This window comes from Mytilus galloprovincialis, chromosome 11 (assembly GCF_965363235.1).
Source record: "Mytilus galloprovincialis chromosome 11, xbMytGall1.hap1.1, whole genome shotgun sequence".
Classification (NCBI taxonomy): domain Eukaryota; kingdom Metazoa; phylum Mollusca; class Bivalvia; order Mytilida; family Mytilidae; genus Mytilus; species Mytilus galloprovincialis.
The window spans coordinates 73,667,863-73,679,982 of record NC_134848.1 but is presented as its reverse complement, the minus strand read 5'-3'; the positions used below and the strand labels follow the sequence as shown (position 1 = coordinate 73,679,982).

At 33.9% G+C, this 12,120-nt stretch overlaps 1 long non-coding RNA gene across 1 annotated transcript; it reads right to left on the bottom strand.

The window, feature by feature from the left end:
• Positions 1-9,241: 9,241 nt before the first annotated feature.
• Positions 9,242-11,412, bottom strand: LOC143052779 (uncharacterized). The gene is made up of 3 exons (XR_012971242.1): positions 11,185-11,412; positions 10,243-10,360; positions 9,242-9,725 (listed from the first exon to the last, which is right to left on the bottom strand). It is a non-coding gene; the product is annotated as an uncharacterized LOC143052779 (long non-coding RNA).
• Positions 11,413-12,120: the final 708 nt, after the last annotated feature.

The following is a 12,120-nucleotide window of genomic DNA, read 5'->3' as shown; positions in this document are numbered from 1 at the left end:
TGTTTCTCATGAGTAAAGGCCGTACGGTGTGTTTCTCATGAGTAAAGGCCGTACGGTGTGTTTCTCATGAGTAAAGGCCGTACGGTGTGTTTCTCATTAGTAAAGGTCGTACGGTGTGTTTCTCATTAGTAAAGGTCGTACGGTGTGTTTCTCATTAGTAAAGGCCGTACGGTGTGTTTCTCGTTAGTAAAGGTCGTACGGTGTGTTTCTCGTTAGTAAAGGCCGTACGGTGTGTTTCTCGTTAGTAAAGGCCGTAGGGTGTGTTTCTCGTTAGTAAAGGCCGTATGTTTCTCGTTAGTAAAGGCCGTACGGTGTGTTTCTCGTTAGTAAAGGCCGTACGGTGTGTTTCTCATTAGTAAAGGCCGTACGGTGTGTTTCTCATTAGTAAAGGCCGTACGGTGTGTTTCTCGTTAGTAAAGGCCGTACGGTGTGTTTCTCGTTAGTAAAGGCCGTACGGTATGTTTCTCGTTAGTAAAGGCCGTACGGTATGTTTCTCGTTAGTAAAGGCCGTACGGTGTGTTTCTCATTAGTAAAGGCCGTACGGTGTGTTTCTCGTTAGTAAAGGCCGTACGGTGTGTTTCTCGTTAGTAAAGGCCGTACGGTTTCCCATCATTACTTGTATCGTTATTATTTGATATCTGCTGGACAGTTGTTGCATCGCAATCATTTTCTTATTTTTGTATTTAAACTGTGCATATGAACGAATCACTCCGTACAGATGCCTCGTCTTGTAATATTGCAAGTCTGGGTGCACTTGAATTGGAATGAATCACCAAAATGTTAATTAATTATATATAATTCATTTCATTTGTTGCAGTCCTTTTTGCATCAACATTAACAATACTAGTTAATGAAGCTAATGGGTGAATTTGAACACAACTGCAATGTACGCGTTGGGTTCAAACGCAAAATCTCAATAATACAGTACAGTGTAGTGGTCGTTTGTCGATGTAGTTCATACCTGTTTCTCGTTTCTCGTTTTTATATAGATTAGACCGTTGGTTTTCTCGTCTGAATGCTTGTACATTACTGGTTTTTGGGGTCCTTTATAGCTTGCTGTTCGGTGTGAGCCAAGGCTCCGTGTTGAAGGCCGTACCTTGACCTTGACTTATAATGGTTAACTATTATAAATTGTTATTTGCATGGAGAGTTGTCTCATAGGCACTCATACAGACCACATATTCTTATATCTATGAAGTTGCACTTCCTAGGCCTCTTAGCAATATGGCCCTACAATTGTAACAGAACTATTTTAACGGTTAAATTAACATAATACAACAATAATATGTGAAGTTCCCATCATTCCTCATGTTCGTTATCACTGCAGCATGCGCATAATCAGAAAACCAAATTCCAATTAAGTGTTCATGAAATTGGTGTCGCTTTTCGGTTCATATATCCACATATACCTTGTAAAGAAGTACTCATAGTTTAATTTGGCACCGACTATTCATCTTGAGTAGGCCAAAGGGAAATAATTCTTTCGACTGTAATTTAAAAAATATATATATCGCCCAATAACACACCGGGATAATAAACTTAAATGTTATTTTGTTCTCTTTCACATGTTCACAAATTTTGAATTGAAATAATTTCTTTTTTTTCTTCTTCCATTCTGAAAGGTTATTTGTTGGAAAAAGTCATTGAAAAAAGAGCATGCTCGTCGACAAAAGATGAATGGACAGTGTCGTATTTATAATAATAAAAACCGTCTGTGATACAAAATGATGATAATAAGCTGTTTTATATGAAATGTGATATATTATTTGAGATTGAATTAAACTTAACTTACTGTAACTGAAAATTAACTTATATATTACTTCACTAACCGACTAAATTTATAACAGAAAGTTATAAAATATTTATTTGCTAGAAAACTATGTTTGGGCAAATATTTGACCAGTACTCGTTATTAGATGTCCAGTATTGTTTCTGACCAGTAATGAATTTAAAGTTGAAAAATTTCACCTTCAAGTTATCAAATATGACAGATGAATGAAAATGGGGAATATGGCAAAGAAACAACAACTCAACCAAAGAGCAGACAACAACCGAAGGCCATTATTGGGTCTACAATGCACCTAGATAATCCGGCATCCAGAGGTGGGCATCAGCTAGTCACTAAATAAAAATGTGTACTAGTTCAGTGAAAATTGACGTCATACTAAACTGCTCAACATTAAATTGATTAACATTTAAAAACATACAAGACTAACAAAGGTCAGAGGCTCCTGGTTTTGCTCTTGCGCAGAGTTGCTTTGGCACACAGCAGTTGTCAAATTCTATTAAATTTCTGCATGATTATATTTCATGTTATTGTAAATTACTGAGAATGTAGCACAACAAGTCTTTCTTAAAAGTAGAAAATATATAGGATTGCATGACACAAACAAGCGTTAAAAAGCTACGAAATAGTTATGTGAAATTTAAAAGAAGAGTGATGTTATACAGTATGAATAGACTATTTTCATATAACCAACTTTTGACTCTGGATTTATAATATTTCAACATGTTACTGTGGTAGGACATCCTTGTACTCGGTCGATTGGTTGGAATTAGGAAACTGAATATTATTCTAACCCAACTTCGATGTTTTGCATCATCCTTAAACTATGATCTATATAGGCTCAATATTATTGCTGACCCCTCTTGCCGCTGTGGTGTTAATCGTGAAGATCCTATCATATCTTTTTTTAATGTATATTATATTCAGAAATACGAAATAAAATGTTTGAAAGTCTACGCTGGCTTCCAAATGAATTTAAAATTAACATAGAACTACTAACCTCGGCACGGGGGGGGGGGGGGGGGGGGAGGGGGTAACTTCGATATTTTTTTGGTAGAGGTGTGCAATTTCTGCCTCAAACAACGTACCCATTTTAATATAACATTCACTGAAATTCAGTATCTATAGTTATATAAATATTTAAGAAGGAATGACCTATACTTATATACAATAAGTAAAATATGACCCATGCTTATATAAGCACTAACTCATCATCACTCATAATTCATAAATATACTAGCTACCCTTAAGTTTTTATATATGAATTGACATCGTTTTGTTCACATATATTTTATCGTTATATATACGCATGGATTGTTGGATTAACTGCATGTTTAAGTACCCCAAATCAATATACGGTTATCAAACGTGTATGCATTTTAATATAGGATGTCATTAAAAAAGAGGGTCAATTTTATATAAAATCTCGCAAAATTATGACCCATATTTTTGGCGCATCCCCGTATACCCATTATAGGAAGTTACACCCCCACCCTCCGTGAACCTCGGGTAGTTGTCTTCTTTCTCTAGAGCAAATCAAACCAGTTTCAAAAATGTCTTCCAGTAAATTAAAAGTTCGGAAAGATTTCTAACTGTCTAGATTGCAAACCATGATCGCACACTCATCATCATGTAAGTAAAAGTCTTTTCTTTTTTCTTTTTTTTTGCCGTTTGTTTAATATGTTTAATTTTTTTGTGTTTTTGTTTTTTAAAAATTCATTTATTTATTTTTATATATTTATTTTTTTCTGTATAATTTTTTTCTTTCTTTCGTCACCTCTTTGTCTTTAATTTGACATAAATCCATATAAATATATATACCATTCTATACATGCATGTTCATACATAAATTTTGTATTATATTGTTATAAATGTTAAATGGAGAAGACTTCATAAGTCTGCTTGACTTGTGTCTTATTCAATTTGTACTAATTGTAAAATATGTTTAAACTAAAGTCGGTCAAGTGAGAGAATGCATTAAGAAGTCAAATCAAACAAATAATCAGTGCAGTTTGAAGGGAAAGTTTACTGTCTTCCGAAGATGTGTTTGTGTATAGACAACATAAATCAGTTAATTTCCTCCCTTAATTGTACCAAACGACAGACAGTCTTTATTTATTTATAGACAATATGTGATATGAATGTGTTTAACAAAAAGGCTCGGAGTTATCAAAATCTGGTATAAATGTGTGTAACAAAAAGCCCCTGGTTAAAAGGTCTCCTCAAAATGAATTTGTGTACTGGTAGTCCAGTGGCTAAGTTCAATATATTGGCACAATTAATCACTATGGCAAAAGCATGAAGCTTTGCACAGCGTTAGATTTAAAGCATATAAACATTTTTGGATATGGAGCCCTCTAAATTAATTCTACCATGGCCGCCAAATTCCAAATGGCCTCGAATAATCAAGAGGCTAAGTCCGATATATTGGTATAATTGGTCACTTTATGGTGAAAGCCTGAAACTTTGCACAGCGTTACTTGTAATGAGTATAATCATTTGATGATATGAAACCATTTAAAAAAATCCAAAATGGCCGACAAATTAAAATGGCCGCTAGTAGTCAATAAATAAGTCCTATGTGTTGGTTTTGATTGATCACGTTATGGTAAAAGCACGAAACTTTACATAGCGTTAGATTTGATGCTTAGAAAAAAAATTGGATATGGAGCTACATGTTGTACATGTATCTAAGGAATTCTACAATGGCCGCCAATAGTCAAGTGTCTAAGTTCGATATATTGGCACGATTGCTTAAGTTAATGTGACCACAACTTCAAGATAAAACAAAATAGTGTCGCCTGTTTTGAAAAATGGATGTCCAATAGAACCGAAAGACTTGGAAAATAATACCCATACTGTTGTAAACGGATTTTTTTTTAATAAAAGAAAGCTTAAGGTAAATAGCAATGATAATGGCTATTATTTTGATCTTGAAAATCAATCGTGGAAGCTGAGTCTAAAGTTCGATTTTTTTCTAAAGCGAGTGTCACTTCCATTTATTTTTTTCCCCTGTGGGGTCTACTAACTATTATTTATTAATTTTATACCGTCAGAACAAAAACATTGATGAGTACATTTTTGTATATTCAACTGCCTATGTATTTAACCAATAACAAATCATGTTCGCTTAGTGTTTGATGTTGTCCATAATTATCTGCAATAGACGAATCATTTAATCATTCAATATAGTTTCAAGAAGTAAATTTGAATTAAAAAAAATGAAACTTGTACAACATAAACTCGAAGACAGCATGCATGATCTTTTTAGCTTGACTAAGTTCAGCTTTAATGCCATTTTAATTCTTGTTGTTTTGGAGGGTAAAGCTCTTTAAAAATGTAGAAAACAAATACAGCATGCACATGATGTAAAAAAAAACAAATTATTTTCGTATAATAGGTGCGATAAAAAGGATATTGTAGTGATACCCCTTCAATATGTAGTTTTATAAGTTGTAATAATAATAAATCCGAAACAGACTTTAAGGATCTATTGAAAAATGATGGAGAAGAAAACAACCAAAGGGAAACGAAAGGTCAACATTTGTTCATATGTCTTACGTTTTATTACAACCTCCTTGTGGTCAACTATCATCTAGTCTATCATAATCATTACATGTGTAATTACAAAGTTGAAACATTTGATGGTATATAGGTGTCACTACATGTACATGTACCTGTAGGACGAAGTAATCTGTGACGTATTTCGGAACATGACCAAATTTGGAAAGATTTATGAATGAAAAACATTACGTATTGTAATCAAATAATAATAATAATAGGTATTTACGTCAATGATTTCTTTAATTGGAACTATGTATAAAGATCGAAATAATTCGATTACAAATAGAACACAACAAGTCGTCAAGATAGTAACATACCATTTCAAAAGACAATTTACACTACACAAAAATGAGAACTATTAAGTTGCTATTTATTTTCCTAGTCTTTATCATAGAGACAGCCTATGCAATGTATATACCAAACGAGGTGAGTCTTTACAAAGAATTACATTTTATTCATTTGGCTGATAATGTATAATTTTTCAAAGATTTTTTAAGTTAAAAGAATATACATTGTAAGAATAAAGTATAACATATCCACGGCTATACAAAAATGTAGCATTTGCAAAACTGAATATGAATGTCAAATTAAATAGAGCTAGTTTCTTGTGGGACGACAAGACCTAGTTTCTTGTGGGACAACAAAAAACCCTTTAATTGCTTTGCTTTAGAATGCTTTTTTGTTTTTCTTTAATTTTCGATTCTCGTTAACAAATCTTTGCGTTAGGAATAAAATAATGTACATAAACTTACGAGATCTGACAATGGCTCGTTATCCAACGAATCGATCAGATTTTAGACAGCTTATTTATGTTTTATGTTGTACATGAATTGTCATGGACAATGTTGACAACCTGCGCTTTTCAAGAAAAACATCGTTGATACTGTATATGTTGATATATTTTGCCGTTTTTGTCAGCTTTTTTTGTTTAAACTATAATATTTCACCTGTCTGTTCTTTTAACTTTAAACTGGTTATTACCGATGTCAAACTACAGATGATTACTTCTGAGGTTCTGGTAATCACAGAGAACTACTCAAACTAATGCAGTGGCGGATCCAGGGGGGGGGGGTTCCGGGGGTGCGCACCCCCCCCCCTTATTTTTGCCGATCAATGCATTTGTATCGGGACATATGTTTTGCACCCCCCCCCCTTTGCCCTGGGTGCCCTGGGTTAGCACCCCCCTTTCGAAAATTCCTGCATCCGCCCCTGCTAATGTATGCCTAATCTGAAATACATGTACTTTAAAAAAATATGTGGTATGAATGCCAATGAGACAACTCTCCACGAGAGACAAATGACACAGAAATTATCAAGTATATCAAACAAGATGCACTATTTGTCTATAGACAAGCAGTTTATGTTCAAATTTTTTCGTCAATTCTTCAACTTTTAATATTTATATTGGATCATTTTCAGAACAATGAAGAAACTGGTAAAAACTCAATGATTCCTAGAAACGATGAAGCCAGACTGAATACTAATTCTGATACATCAAGAATACGAATACATATCAATGGAAACGGAGGAAGGGATACCCCATACATTGTTCTTCGTAGAAAACCCAATTCAAACATGCGGCTGCGAATTAACCAAGGCATGAATTCCAATGCACCATTAAGGATAGTATATGCAGGAAATCAGCACAGTTCCTCGGATTCTAACGGACCTCTTCATCCACAACATGCTCCATCAAGACAAAGAATCGTGTTAAGATCACCGGAAGTCAACGAAAATCCGACAATGTTTGCAAGAAACCAGCTAAGTACTTCGGAATCTACAAGACCCTTTGATCCACAACATGCCTCTTCCACACAAAGAATCGTGTTTAGAACATCGGGAGTCAATGAAAATCAGCTTTTTTCAGACTCAACCGGATCATTTGATATATCACATGGCCCTTCGAGACAAAGAATCGTGTTTAGACAATCGGAGGTTAATGAAAATCCAACAAAAGTGTTTGAAAGAAATCAGCAAAGTATTTCGGATTCTACCGGACTCTTTGATCAATCACATGCTCCTTCAAGACCAAGAATTGTGTTTAGACAATCGGATGTCAATGGAAATCCCAGTCGGATTATTTTAAAATCTGCAAATCAATCGAGAGTGCGAATATCATCTAGAAACTTCAAACAATCTCGTCAATGACAATATTGAAGATTTAGACATGTTTTGAAATCCAGTTATCCCGGATGTTAATTCGGTAGTTTCAATTTAAATTTCGAGTGCTAAATTCAACAAATATCGTTCTAACATGCTGGCGTGTTACCATATTTTATATTAAATTAATTTTTTTTTTAATTGTTTTATCTTTCTTTTAACATTGACATTATTTTAAATAAACAAAAACCTGATAATAAGAAAATCGTTTTCCCTGGTATTGCTTTTTATTTTGATAAAGGTTTTATGTTATTTGAAAACATACAAATGCTTGTCACCGTATGTTGTTATTTTCGTTGCATGATTTTGTTTTCTTACACATTTCTTAATGCACAAACTAACAACAAAGTCATGAGTATGATATCCCTATAATGAATAGCATATACACGAATGAAAAAGGATATACGCTAATGAGACAACAACCCAACGACAAATAAAATAATAAAAAATCATCATTTGGCAAACCGTGTTTTAAATACAGTTGTCAGATGTCTATATAAAATGTCAAGCGCTTAATCATCCATGCAGAGTTGAGGTTCCTCATTAAGGCGGCTATCTAATTCAACCCCGCTACATTTTGTATTTGCATGTCCCAAGCCAGGAGTTTACAATTCAGTGGTTGACGTTTGTTTCTGCATATCGTATTGGTTATCGTTCATTGATTGGCACATATATCAGGCCGTTAATTTTCGTGTTTGAATTGTTTTTCATTTAATTTTGTCATTTGAGGGACTTTTATTGTGATTTGTATTGTGATTTGTTCATTGTTGACGGTTGTACGGTGACCAATAGTTGTAAATTTGTATGCCATTTGGTCCCTCATAGGCAATGATACTTAACCTTTTTTTTGTATATCAAAGTATAAAATAATGACACGGAATAATATCCCCCAACGCTCGAATTTTACCCAGGCGGATTTAGTCGGAGGGTTGGGAGGGGGCGATCTAAGTATTAAACTGTGTTATTGGTTCATGCAAAGCCCCACTCCTTACGTTTACTTGGTGCTCCTTTTTTGTAAAATTCGGGATCCATAAGGATGCTACCATTTGATTTGTATGACAGGAGTACAATTTCGTAAAAAAAAAACACTAGGATAAAGTAATAAAAAAAGACACGACCGAGTAGAGTGAAAAATTAAAATGCAGCACTGTAAATAAAAGTGTTAAGAATCTGAACACTTTTTGAACGCCCTTTTGTAACACTTCTGGAACGCGTAACGGTGTTCTCAATATTAACATTGGTGTTCCAGTTTTTAACATTATGTGTGCATCTTTCGAACGCTATGTGTGTTATTTTTGAACGGATAGTGTGTACTCCTTGAACACCTAGTGTTTGAATCTGGAACGCGTAACAGTGTTGTAGATATTAACTTTCGTGTTCCAGTTTTTAACATCATGTGTGCATCTTTCGAACGCTATGTGTTATTCTTGAACGAATAGCGTGTACTTCTTGAACGCCTAGTGTTTGAATCTGGAACATGTCCTTGTGAGCAAAATTGTATGCCGTTACGCGTTCTAAGTCTTGTAACACTTCTGGAACGCTCGGACTGTGTTCCAGAAATATGTGTTAATATCCAGAACACATAGTGTATATTACTGGAACACAATTTTACATGTTCCAGAAAAAGTGTTATATTCTCTGAAACATTATTGTGGTCTTGTAAAACAAATATTTTAATTGATTAAAAACGTCTTTAATTGATTAAAAAAGGTAACATTTAAAAAAAAAAAGTACAATAAAATGTGAAATATTGAAGCAACTTTAAAATGACAAGTTAGACAAGTTAGAAATATAACATTTGTAATTTGCAAAATGTGTCCAAATATTTACTCATAAACAAAATGTTCGTCATATATTTAAAATTATTATGCTACAACAAAGTCAAGTGTCTTATGTTTAACTCATCGTTTGCAACTTCCTAAGTCAAGAACTGTTCTGAATTTCTTTACAAAATACTGATGCCACTGACTCTTTTATCACCAAAATGTTCCATAATCCACTGGCTGCATAGCACTCAGATAGTCAATATCAAACATAAAATACCCTGTGTATATGATGCTAGTAGTCGAGTCGGTGTTCATGTAACACTGCTTCCTTGGACACTTTTAAACATGATTTGAGTCGTTTACAACTGATTTTGAGCTTCCATTTTTAGAGGATTCGTCTCCTTGGGTTATAATTATTCTTTAACCTTGTTATCCATCAACCGTAAGTTCTAAAATGTGAAATATGAAGTGTATGAGTAAACAAATTATTCATCATGTCGACATTCCTTAAGAATATTAGAAAATCTTATTTCGTTTTTGTAATTCCATTATACTTGTCAGCATTATAAGACAAGATGCATTTGCCAATGAGTGGTAATTGAGTGGTCAAATGTGCTCTCGTGTTCTTTATCTTTTTAAAAAAATGATAGAAAGTGTCCAGCAAGTGCTATTATGTTTTTTAGGCAAAACTTTATCGTCAACTTAGACTTGTCACTAATTTAACTGCTAACATTTCAAGAAACTAATTACCATTTGCCTTTATTTTGAAAGATATTTAGTAATTTTTTCACTTATGATCTGTATACGGATAATTGACAGATGATGTAATTGCATCAAATTTAGCTCAAATAGCTTTCTGATTAATGTAAACAAGTGAATGGTGCACATTTTATTGATAAATCTGCAATAACAACACTTGTAAGAAGTCAGTGGACATGCACTCCTATTCAAAATTCTTAAACTTACATATAGTACTTTTATGGTGCAGGATAAGTAGTCATCTCTTGAATTGCAACATGTTCTCTTTATTCTCGAGGTATGCACGAACAATTACCCTTAAGTACAGTATAGTTGGGTTTGTACCCTATAAAAGTAACATAGGAATACATTACAATACATGAATGCAGTGCACAAGGGTGGACATTTGCTAAATGAATTACTAATTACAAAGCTATTATAAATAACATATACATGAGAAATTTAAAATTAGTGTTGCAGTATGCCTTTTTTTACAAACTTCTGTCTTGACATTGCAATGTCATGACAGTTTTTGCATTTGTGAACAAATCCTTATGCATTGGTTTTATTTAATTAAAAAATGTACATCCTCAAAAGTGTAGATGATCGTTTGATCTTCTTAATGCTTTCTATACACAATGTTTGAGTTGTGTTAGGAATACATGGCGTTCGGAGAAAACGATTAGCTTGAACGCATCATGTTCGAGACCAGAACACATTTACAATAGCAACGATATCATTTAACATTTACGTATAAATTTACAGAGGTTAAGTTTTTTTTAAACATGATAATTTGAATGTAATCTCTCAAAGAACCGCTACTTTTTTAATCGAATTATGACAGCACAGTTACAGGGGCGGATGCGGGAATTTTCGAAAGGGGGGGTGCTAATCCAGGGCACCCAGGGCAAAGGGGGGGTGCAAAACATATGTCCCGATACAAATGCATTGATCGGCAAAAATAAAGGGGGGTGCGCACCCCCGGAACCCCCCCCCCCTGGATCCGCCACTGCAGTTAAGTGGAAGTGGAGGGGGCAGTTTTATGTTCGAACAAAATGTTCTTCCATTTATACTTCAGTGTGTCCTGTCCAAGAAGACATTTGTTGATTTCATGACTAAAAAAAATATTTTTTATGTTCGTCATGTGTAGATAAATATAGATAAACATACCTATTATATCAAGTTTTGTTGTTAATTTTCTTCAGTGAAGCTTCTTCAATCACGATCAAAAACCAAACTTCCGGTACATTAATACGTCACGCGCTGTTATGTACGCGGATATGTTTGGAACACATGGCGTTCAGGGAAAATGGTAAATTTGAACGCATCATGTTCGACACCAGAACGCTTTTACAAGAGCAACGTTTTCATGAGCATTTACGCATTTACATTGTTAAAAAAAATACCTTATAAGAACTTAAGTCGTTTAGAAAAAGATTCATATTAAAAATCAATCATTTGCACGCTTATAAATACGCTCTTGTAAAATGTTTCATTTTTTTTTACCAAACTATAATTTGCTTATATGCCGATACAGCTAAAAAACATTTATCGTCAAACCATAGTACGAATCACCCTTATTCATCGTCTGTTTGACTCTGAAATGATGATTTTTTTTTTCACTCCCCATTACAATATAAAAACATTTTTAGTGTTCAATTTAGAACACTTGTCTTGAATATGTGCGTTAAAAGACTGAACACAATGTGTTATATTCTTTAACGCTGGCGTTCAATGTGGAACACTAATGTTAATAACTGAACATATTGTGTTTAAAATTGGAACGCGTCCAGACGCGTCAGGCGTCTGCAATATTTGCAGTGAGGTCAGAGATTACAACTCAAAAAAATGCTGGACACAATTTTCATCCTAGCCCTCTCCATATAAATCAAATGGTAACTCCCTATAAACTGTATTGAAATTTGATGAAAAATTTCATACAGCAAACTCCTTTTGATTTTTTTAATATTTCCAATTTTGATTTACCACGTGATTTGTTCGCCATGATATTGGTTTGCTTGAAGTGTACGAAGAATAGATTGACAGTTAATTTTGATCAAGTTATCGAAGAGTTGTCCGTAAAATATCAAAACAATTATTAAAACA